General features: G+C 32.9%; 1 non-coding gene across 1 annotated transcript; it reads right to left on the reverse strand.

Annotated features, from left to right (window-relative positions):
• Positions 1-10,710: 10,710 nt before the first annotated feature.
• LOC111757298 (U6 spliceosomal RNA) lies at positions 10,711-10,815 on the reverse strand. The gene has a single exon (XR_002791675.2). It is a non-coding gene; the product is annotated as a U6 spliceosomal RNA (small nuclear RNA).
• Positions 10,816-11,552: the final 737 nt, after the last annotated feature.

The raw sequence follows: 11,552 nt of genomic DNA on the forward strand, positions 1-11,552 counted from the left end.
TTAAATATTGAGAGTCTCAATATTCATCAGAGATTTATTCTTTTCAGATGATACTTTTTTATCCACTTTACTCATTTTTACATTCAGTTTTTCTCTTAATAATAAATATTCTTACATATTAATGTTAATGGTATGTTTTAGTGAACATAGATGTTTTCAATTGTTTTCTAATTTTACTTGGTTCCTGATGTTTATTTATTGCTATATATAAAATTTATTATTTTTAATATTTTTATATTTAATATTAGAATCAGCAGCTACAATTCAAGGTTAAATGCTCATCTTTGTTTTTTATCAATAATGCTAAAGTTTCTTTTTATGCACTTATTTTTCTTTTACATCTATTTAATAGCACTGAAAAGCAATAAGAAATTCTATTTAAGCAAAGAATTGCTTTTGAAAGTTAGTCAGATCAACCAGTAAGGAGTCATTCTTTGCACTCAAATATTTAAAGTTTCTGAAGTAAGTCTGAGCTCTTGAATTATACCAAGAAAAAACAATGTGGTGTTTATGATATGGGCAGCTTGAAAAGGCAACTTAAAGTTGATAATTCTAAGCAGGGAACTCAGTAAGTACAAAGGTGGATTTATTACACGTGTACCTTTTAACAACTGTCTGCATTATTCTTTGACTTATGTCTTTCATTACTAAAATACATTTCTCAGCTTATCTCTTGCTTTTAGATGGTAGGCAGTTGAACAAAAAATAAGTGGCACACTCAGTTATTTGTTGATAAATGTAGAGAGAAGATGCACAACTATTTGGAAATCTGACAAAACTTACTTTAAAATTAAAGTACAAAAGAGAATGGTACAGAAATCCTCCAGATGCCTTTCAATTGAGCTTTACTTCAACATTCTTAGAGAATATGCATTAAGCATGCACTTGATAATTTCTAAAATTTTATGTAAAAATGACAGTTGTCATTTATACAGAACTTCTATGGAGTAATAAAATGTCATACTTACCTTTCCTCTCTCTTACGGCCTTTTTATTTGCCAATTCTTCACAAGGTTATGAAGGATTATGGTTGCCTTACTCAAAATAATAAATTCAGTTTATCTGGCAAAAGCAGATGCTAAAGCTAGATTCAGTAATTATCACATAAAATGGAGCTATTCATATGTATGACTTTATCAGGTAACACCAGGTACTGAATATTTATCCCTGAAGCCACAATGACTGTATATTATAAATTTATGACTTCTTAATATCTACTATACAGGATTCTACTAGCGTTCACAAATGTGTAAAGCCTGCTTGTCTCGCCCATCTGGGGTTAGGGTGGATATTTAAACACATGTGCGTGTCCTTAAGTATTTATGTATCCTTCTTTATTACTTTCAGAATGTAAACCACAGCACTCATAGGATAGTGATCTAAGCTTCAAAAATCTTCATTAAGTTGAAGATATTCCTGCTCAAGCATCGTTTTTGTCTGGAGGTTAACAAACATGCAAATTAAAAATATTAAATGAAAGCACATAGCACCTCTCCACAAAACACAAATGCAAAGTGGTGACCTTGAGAAATAGCATTTAAATATTTCATGTATTTTTTTCCACAGGAATCAATATAGGTAAAATTAGTCAAATCTTACATAAAATCTGCTAGGATTTCTTCATATTTGAAAAGGGAAACAGCTTTTCTTTTTTCAAAGGAGGTTTTTTAAAGAACACACACATGCATTTACAGCCAGTTTTCCTTTTAATGCCTGATTTTGGAACATCTGTATAAAAAATGACTATTCATAGAGTAAAACACAGAGCTTAGAAATATTTAGGACAAGATATTTTCACAGAATCAAGGCATGGCTTGTACCCTAAAGGAGATGTCTATTCTTTACTCTTCCTTCTGTCCAAAAATTTCTGACATCCAACTTTATTTCTTACTTTTAGCTGATAACATCATTTCTTATTTCTCTGAGAAAGCTTTGGAAAGCCAGCTCTGCCCCCAGCGGCTCTGTGGGTCACTGCACACCCCCTGCCCTGAGCCCACTCCTCTGCCTTCTAACAGGCTGCTATGGAACTCGGATGCCTTCTCCTCTGCATTCCTGTGCAACTCTGTGCTTTCTCTATTGCAAAACATTTTCTATTATCTTCTCTTTCCTTTTACAGAAAATCTCAAATTATTGATTGTTACTATTCTCCATTTGCATATTACATTTTCACCTTCTCTTTAAGCTACCTTTGTCAGATTTTGATAAAAATGTTGACTCCGTATTTTCATGTTTATTGATTACTTTTAAGTCTAAGTCCCTTTCCAAAATCTTGGAGAAAACCTGCATTCTACCTTCTTTGTCCCTTGTGGGAATATTGGGAGTTTCCTGTTTGGGAAACCAGAGGCTCCCTCATACTGGTGCCATATTCTGTCACAATAAAACCCCAAGTCCCTTTTTTCTCTGCCATTGTGGGCTATTTTGGATTAGTTGCAAAGGCTGACTCTCGGAAGTCTTACATTACTCAGAAGTGATATATTAGGGGAAATAAGGAATCCATTTCATGCCTGCTTTGCTGTGTGTGATGTCATCAAGACAGGACACTCACTGTCTTCCTAAACCCTGCTGACTGCTCATTTTCATGCACTCTTGTCAGTGCCTCCTCTCTGTCCTTGCCTTTGAACCGTGACTGGCCCAGGGCTAGTCCTTGGGCAGCTTAGCTTTCCTGTTTATCCGAATTTCTTTATGGCCCCGTTCCAACTTGTAAGAAATACCTATGCTAGTGATTCTCTAATTTATAGATTTGTATTAACCTTGTCAATTTAGATGGATCACTTCAAAAACATAAAATGCAAATTTTTGAAAATAAAAAAGGTACAAATAGGAATATTTACTTGAAATAGAAAAATCATAATGCAAAATAAAATTTTAATATCTGACAAATGCAAAAACATAGTAAATTAAAAAATATTTTGATAAGAAATTACCTAACATTTTATAGCATCTTTCCCCTTACAAATTTTTGCTTCATTCTTATTGATAACTTTCTTTTTGAGAAGTTATCTATAATGATAATCTTATTATCTTTTTAGAGAGAACAAAATAACCACTCACTCTTCTTCAAAATAATTGGCCAACATTTTCAAATTATTTTAAATTGGAAATATGAAAATGAAATTTTCAATTAATTAATATCAGACATGTTATCAGGATATTAGTTCTATTAGACTAATTTCTGCAATAATCTCTGGAATTTGGAATAAATTTCATAAACATTCATTTATATATGACATTTAAATTTCATGCATCTCAATTTTCATGTAGAATGACATTCATTAGCCAACTTGTCAATGATATCTAAGGGAGTATCAATTTTATATTACTTTTATTGACAATACTAATTTACTAAGGTGCATAAAATATGAGACTTTAAAAGAGTTCTACTTGTTATGTTTAATAATGCTTTAAATTTCTGTCTACAAAATACAAAAAATTGATATAAAATGTATTTCATTTTTGTCCTATCAAAGATTTTATCAATTAAACTGCATTTATAATTTACCATGGAGTATTAACAGATTCTTCTGTGATAGGAAGATACTTCGGTTTTCACTAGTTAATTAAAACAAAACTCTACATTTAAAATTTACATACTTCATATTTGGAAAAATTTCTACAGACTAACCTCTTTCAAATTTTATTTCTCCTTCACCCTCACCTTCTCATAACCTTCCTCTGAGTCCTCTACGCAAACATAGTTTTGCCTCATGGCTAGGAGCCCCGACAGACACAATTTCATGATACAAACTCCTTTTGAAGAAGCCTGCATTAGACAAATTTCCTAAAGCTAAAGCTGCACTCGCTTCCCAGTGACTCTGCATCTTCATGTTGCGTAGCTCTAGACTTCATACCTCACAGCTGCCCGCCCAGTGCTGCCACCAGCATCCTCCCAATAGCTGACCCCTGGTCTTCTTCGTCCTGCCTTTCCACAGCCCATCACTGAGCAGCAAAGACAGTGACTCTAGTAAAGCTGAAGGCGGGTCCCATTTCCCTCCCTCAGCACCACACTGTGGCTGACTACCTCACTCCGCGTATTAGTCAGAGTCTGTTCTCATAAAGATCCAAAGCTGACAGCATGACCCTGCATCCTCGTGCCCAGTCTCTCACCGCCTCAGCTCTGAGAGCCTCTGCGCCTCTCTGTGAGCACGGAAGGCCTCTGTGTCTTTTCACTAAGTTCTACCTGCTCGATGCGCCTCTCACGGTTTTCATGTTCATTCTATTATCACCTCACCGAAACCTCTGCCCTGACTTTGCTAACGTGACCTCTATTTCTTGTATCTTTCTATTTTATCTTACTCTTCAAAGTATTGACACTTATTATACATATATTTCACTTATTTAATGCATTGTTTACTTAGAATTAACTTATAAATTAACTCAATAGCATATAAGCTAGTTATTTTTCTGTTTTCTTCACAAGAAATTAAATTCCAAGAGAATGATGACCTTTTAAAAATGTTTTTATTATAGAATAACAAACCTCAAAAGATACACTTAAATTTCTATCATTTTTCTAAATCATGCAATGATGGTTTTATAACATCTATAACTATGACCTGACAATAATCTTCTAACCAAAAAACAATGGAATTGTCTGAGAAATGATACATAAATGTCCTCATTTTATATTGAGGCTAAATAAATGCATCATTGCTAAAACATGCCTTTTCAAAACAGTTTCATGCAGATTAATAATATCAAATTGAAATTATGGTACTTATAGCATAAATACTGCCTTTACATTTCGGTCAGTGTTAAGTCAAGAATTTATAGACTATTTAATTCCTGTTTTACCATTTTAACTATTAAATCATTAAGTCTCAATTTCAAATGTACTTTCAGAAGTGATTTCTGACACAATATGGTGATCTTTCTTTCCCTTTGAGATTTATAGTACTTACACAATAATACTAAACAAATTCATTTTAATGAATTTCTGCTGTGTGTTATATTTTTGACTTGACAAAATATAAAAACATGGCAAATTAGTAAGAGAACTACATCATTAAGACTGAAGATTGGAAATGTGTTTTAGAAAGTAAATTATTTGATTGCCTAAATGATATCTGATATTTTAGTTTTGGGACAAACAGCTCTCAGTGCTTGTCGGCTAGCTCTAACAAGTTCTTGCCTTTTGCAGTTACAGTCTACCTCACAGGAGACAAAGCAAAGAAAACACTGCCTCACCACATGAAGCTTCATTAATGCCATTAATGCTACTACTGGCATTTTTGTAGTTGTGGTGTTTCAATACAAATTGAAGGGTTTAAACTTTTTTAGATTTCAGGTAACATTTTTGATTTTGTCATACTTATCAGAAAAAGACACGTTAGTATAATATATTTCATACAATTTAAGTTCAATAAGTGTTTCCTGAATGCAAATTAAAAGAATAAACCACTTAGCAAATGAATGAATTGCCATCAAAATGTCATTTCTCACTCATAATCATAATAACTTACATCACTGTCAATATTTAGGGTTGTGATAATGTAGAGGAGGCAGCCCCTACAGGGCGTCAATCATTGTTTTGTAAGCATGTGACATTTTTCTTCCAGCTTTTTAAAAGATAACTGAGGTACACTTGCAGTGCTGAAGTATGTAGCTGGTATAATGTACAGTTCATTCTGTGTTCTTAGACTATTTCTCATTCTTAGTCTCAGTTCTGCAAAACTTTCTCTTTAATGCTTGTCACCATTCCTTATGTTAATCTCTCTGGTATTTTCCTTAGGGAATATGCATAGAATCAAAAGCTCCCAAGTTCTTTCATGTCCACAACATTTCACCTGTGGTCTTTATACTTAAAAGTCATTTTCCTAGGTATAAAATCCTTAGACTGCATTTTCTTTCACTAAGTTTCTTAACTGTGTCATTCTTTTTGCTGACATAAACATTTTTGTTGAAAAGTTTTATGATAATCCAGTTTTAATTTTCCTTATAAGTCACCATGTTTCTTCCTGAGTGTCAAGGACAGTGTTTTTCCTTTGAGATTCAGCAATGGTTTTTGAATATATTTTGCTTTTGGTCATTTGAGATCAATATTTTTTCAATGTAGGTATTATTTTTAATGAATAATTTTGAAACATTTTAAAATTTTGTTTAGGAACATTTTTATTGTAATTAAAGTATTTAGCATTTACAACTGTTCCCTTTCTTTGTTTCCTATTTCAAGGATTTATATTATGTTAAACTTAAATATTTGATATTTCTTCTTGAAATTATTTATTTTGATTAAGTTTTAAAATATTTATTTATCTTAAGTTAACAATCATATTTGTCTTGGGTACCTTTAAAAATTTAAAGCAAAGAAAAGTCAGAAAAGAAAAACATAAAGCAAAAGGCATAAACAACAAGAGCAGATTCAAAACAGTAACAATACAGGTCTTCTAACCAGATGAAAAAAAATTAACAGTGGTTGTAATATTGCATATTGTTCTCTTTTTTTCAAATAAAGAGAAGAAACTTAAAGCCAAAAAAAAAAAAAAAAAAAAACAGAGAGGCAGTGTAGATACCAAATTAAAAATAAAATTAATTTAATTTAATTATTAAAGTACCAAATTAAAAAATAGTATAGTAAAATACCTAGTAGTTACATTTCTCATTGTCATCTTAAAAAATAGTTGCCAAAGTCACAAAATCCAAGCATAAATAGTGGCTAGACACTCAAAGATTGACAGTGAAAATCCTTCTGTTCAGTGTTCCAAGAGAAACTCAGTAATATGTTCATCTATCTTGCACACTATACATACCATTATACTTTTTAGAGCACTTCTTTCCCTTTCACTTTCACAGTGTCTATTATACATTTTGGGTCCCATTATTCTGTCAGATTTTATTGTTTCTTACACTAGAGAGACAATGTGATATTTACTCGTGATTCTTATTTATTTCACTAATGAGAATATTTTCAAGTTGCCTCCATTTACCTTTAAAGGCCTCAAGATCATCCATTTTTTATAGTTGAGTAGTATACCATTATATAAAATACCACATTTTTTTCATTCACTCTGCAGTTGATGGACATTTTGGTTGTTTCCAACATTTACCTGTAACAAATTGTGCTGCTATGAACATAGGTGCACATATGTCTCTGTGACATGACCTTTTCAATTTTTCTGAGAAAACACTGAGCAGGGGAATAGTTGGATTGAATTGAATTGAACTTCCAATCCTAGTCCTTTGAGGAATCTCCATACAGATCTCCACAGTGGTTGCATCAGTGTGCATTCCCACCAAAGGTGGAGAAGTGTTCCCCTTTCTCCACAGCCTGCCAACATTTGTTATCAGTTGTTTTCTTGATGGCAGCCATTCTTTCTGGGATGAGATGAAATCTCAATGCTGTTTTAATTTGCATTTCTCGAATGACCTGTGATGGTGAACATTTCTTCAGGTATTTATTTGCAACCTGTATATCTTTACCTGAGAACCATGTGTTCATCTCCGATGCCCATTTTTGGAGGGGGTCTTTGAATTTGGGAGGCTTGACATTTTTCAGTTCTTTATATGCTCTGGATATAAGACCTTGTCTGAGGAATTGTTGGCTAAAATTCTTTCCTATTCTGTGAGTTTTCTTTTCACTTTGTTGGCGATTTCTTTTGAAGTGAAAAATCTTTTTAACAATATGAGGTCCCACTTGTTGATTTTTTGAAGTATTGCCCATGTGGTTTGTGTTTTATTCATGAATTCTCTCCCTATCCCTATGTCTTCAAGGTTTTTACCTACTTTCTCTTCCAGTAGAGTTAGTGTTTCTGTTCTAATATTTAGATCCTTGATCCATTTTGACTTTAATTTAGTGTATGGTGATAGGAATGGGTCTATTTCCAGTGTCTGCCATGTGGAATGCCAATTTTTCCAACACCATTTATAAAAGAAGCTATCTTTTTTTCCAGTGAACATGTTTAGACCCTTTGTCAAATATAAGGTGGCTGGGTGTCTTTGTAGCAGTGTTTGCATCTGTTCCATTGATCTTCAAGTCTATTTCTTTGCCAGTATCATGCTGATTTTATTACTGTGGCTTTGTAATATAGTTTCAGGTCAGGAATTGAGATGCCTCCTGTCTTGCCTTTGTTGCCCAGAATTGCCTTTGCTAGTCTAGCTTTCTTCTGTTTCTAGATGAATTTTAGGAATTTTTTTTTTAGATCTGTGAGATATGTTAATGGCATTTTGATTGGCATTGCATTGAATCTGTATAACAGTTTTGGGAGTATGGCCATTTTCACAATGTTGGTTCTTCCTAAACTAGAACAAAGAATATCCTTCCATTTTCTAATATCCTCTTCAATCTCGTTTTTAAGAGTAGTATAATTTTCAGCATATAGATCTTTTACATTCTTCGTTAGGTTGATTTCTAAGTATCTGACTTTTTAGATGCTATTGTGAAAGGTGATATTTCCACAATTTCTCTATCAGTGAGTTTTTTGTTTGTGTACAGGAATGCTATTGATTTTTGAGTGTTGACTTTTTATCCAGCTATACTGCCAAATTTATTACCTTTAGGTGTCTTTTAATGGAGTTTTTGGGGTCTTCTATGTAGAGTATCATGTCACCTGCAAATAATGATAATAATTTAACTTCTTTTTTTCCTATTTTTATTCCTTTTATTTATCCCTCTTGTCTGATTGCTCTGGCTAATATTTCTAGAACTATATTGAATAGTAGTGGACATCCTTGTCTTATTCCTGATTTTAGAGTGAAGGCTTTCAGTTTTTGTTCATTTAGTATAATGTTGGCTGTTGGATTGTCATAAATGGCCTTTGTGAGATTGAGGTACATACTGTCTATTCCACATTTCTGTAGGTTTTTTTTTTATCATGAATGGGTGTTGGACATTATCAAAGTTTTTTCTGCATCTAATGAGATGATCACGTGATTTTTATTTTTGGCTCAGTTGATGTGATGTATTACATTTATTGATTTGTGTATGTTGAATCATTCCTGCATTCCTGGAATAAATCCCACTTGGTCATGGTGTATTATCTTCTTAATCATTTGCTGCATTCTATTTGCCAGTACTTTATTGAGAATCTTTGAATCAATGTTCATTAGTGAGATTCGTCTGTAGTTCTTTTTGGTTGGGTCTTTCTCTGGTTTTGGTATCAGAGTAAGTCTTGCCTCCAAGAATGATTTAGGGAGGACTGCTTTTCTTTCAATTTCACTGATGAGTTTCAGGAGTGTTGGCATCAAATCTTCTCTAAATTTCTTGTAGAATTCAGCCATGAATCCATCAGGACCTGGGCTTTTCTTTGATGGTAAGTTTTTAATTATGTTTTCAATGTCAATAGCTGGTATTGGGTTATTCAGGATTGTTTTATCTTCTTGATTGAGCTTTGGTTTCTCATATGGTTCTAGAAATCTGCACATTTCCTCTGTGTTTTGCACCCTATGTGAGTAGAGATTTTCAAAGTAGGTGTTCATGATCTTTTGAATTTCCATGATATCTGTAGTAATTTCTCTCTTTTCATTCATTATTGCATGGATTTCAGTTTTGTCTTTCTTTTTCTTGATAAGGTTGGCTAGAGATTTATCAATATTGTTTATCCTCTCAAAAAACCAGCTCTTTGACTCATTAATTCTTTGGGCTTATATTTGTTTCAATTGCATCAATTTTTGCTCTAATGTTTACAATTTCCTCTCTTCTATGACCTTTGGGTTTGATTTGCTCTTCCTTTTCTAGGAGCTTGAGATGTAGCATTAGGTTATTTATTTGTGTTCATTCTGTTTTCTTGATGTGACTATTTATTGCTATATACTTCCTCTTAGGACTGCTTTCATTGGATCCCATAGGTAACAATATGTTGTGTCTGCATTTTCATTGTATTGTGAGTATTGTTTTATTTCTTCTTTAGTTTAATCTGTAACCCACTGTTTGTTCAGAAAGTTGTTATTTAATTTCCATGTATTTATGCAGGTTTTGCAGCTTTTTTGCCAGTGATTTTCAATTTTAGTACACTATGATCAAATATTATTCATGGGATAGTTTCACTCCATTTGCATTTACTTAAGAATGTTTTATGAGTTAACATATGGTCTATTTTGGAGACTGTCCCATGTGCAGCTGAGAACAATGTATATTCTGATGTGGTTGAGTGGAACACTCTAAACATCTATTAAGTCCATTCATTCACAGGTGTGATTCAGTTCTGTTATTTCTTTGGTGACTTTTTGTCTAGTTGATCTATCTTTTTGTGACAGTGGAGTTTTAAAGTCTCCTATTACAACTGTGTTCTTGTGTACTTGGTTTTTCATGTCTATTAGTGTTTGTCTTACATAGTTGGGTGCTCCTGTATTTGGTGCATATACATTTATAATTGTTAGTTCTTCCTTTTGTAGTTTTCCACTAGTGAGTATGTAGTGACTTTCTTTTCTTTTAATCATTTTAGGTTTGAAGTTCACTTTGTCTGAAAACAGAATAGCTATCCCTACTTTTTTCTGGGTTCCTGTTGTATGGAATACTGTTTTCCATCCTGTGACTTTTAGTTTATGATCTTCTTTTTGATTCTGATGTGTTTCTTGTATACAGCATATAGTGAGGTCCTGTTTCTTGATCCATTCTGTCAACTTGTTTCTTTTAACAGATGAATTGAACTTATTTACACTTTTGGATGTCACTGATATGTACTGGCTTGACTTTGCCATATCACGTTCTTGTTGGTTTCCCACTTTCTTCCCTTGTTTAGTTTCTTGTCCAGCCTGGTGGTTTCTTTCTGTTGTTCTAAAAATATGGAATGCTTCATGAGTTTGCGTGTCATCGCTGTGCAGGGGCCATGCTAATCTCTGTATCATTCCAATTTTAGTATTATGTGCTGCTGAAATGAGCACTTGGGTACATTTAATTCAGTCTTCACTTGTCTTGTAATTTTTAATATAATGTTATTTTTAAATTTATTTCTGAATTTTCAAACTCTTGAGGTTTTTACTCTATGCCAGTTTGTCTTACAGAAACAAGCTATGCTTCCTGGGCATGCACTATGGCATACTTTCATAGATGTATTTCTTCCATTGTTTTTACTTAGAGTTTAACATTGATGGCTTGAATTTTGAGATGTTCAGATTCAGTTTTATTCCTCTTCTTCGACACAGCATCTTTGTAGTCCCTCTGATTCCATTCCCAATAGTTTCTTCCTACTGTAAAAACACATACAAGATATTCCTGGTTGGTTAGTTTCAAGGGCTCCTAAGAGCTAAACGACTCAAGCCTTTTCAGAGTTGCACTTTGGAACCACTGTAAAGCAGTGGTGATAACCTAACCACAGTTGCACTGAAATTACTTATTTTATAAGATATTTCATGTAATATTTTCAGATTGCAAATTAATAGAAGGAACTGAAAGTGCAGGAAACGAAACCAGAGATAAATGATCGACTACCATACTTGTATACATGACAATGAGCTGTCTATTTACTGAATAGAATTTTTGGAAAAAAATTTATTATTTTCCTTCCAAAACTTTGAAACTTTGAAATGTCACTTCAACATTACCATATTTTCTAGTATGAAATCTGGTTGTTACTGCTATGAAAGATCTTGTGTATAATGATTTTTTATGTTGTTTTTAA

The sequence above is a fragment of the Cavia porcellus genome, unplaced genomic scaffold (genome assembly GCF_034190915.1).
Source record: "Cavia porcellus strain 051 isolate PalLab524CR breed Dunkin Hartley unplaced genomic scaffold, mCavPor4.1 scaffold_24, whole genome shotgun sequence".
NCBI classification, from domain to species: Eukaryota; Metazoa; Chordata; class Mammalia; order Rodentia; family Caviidae; genus Cavia; species Cavia porcellus.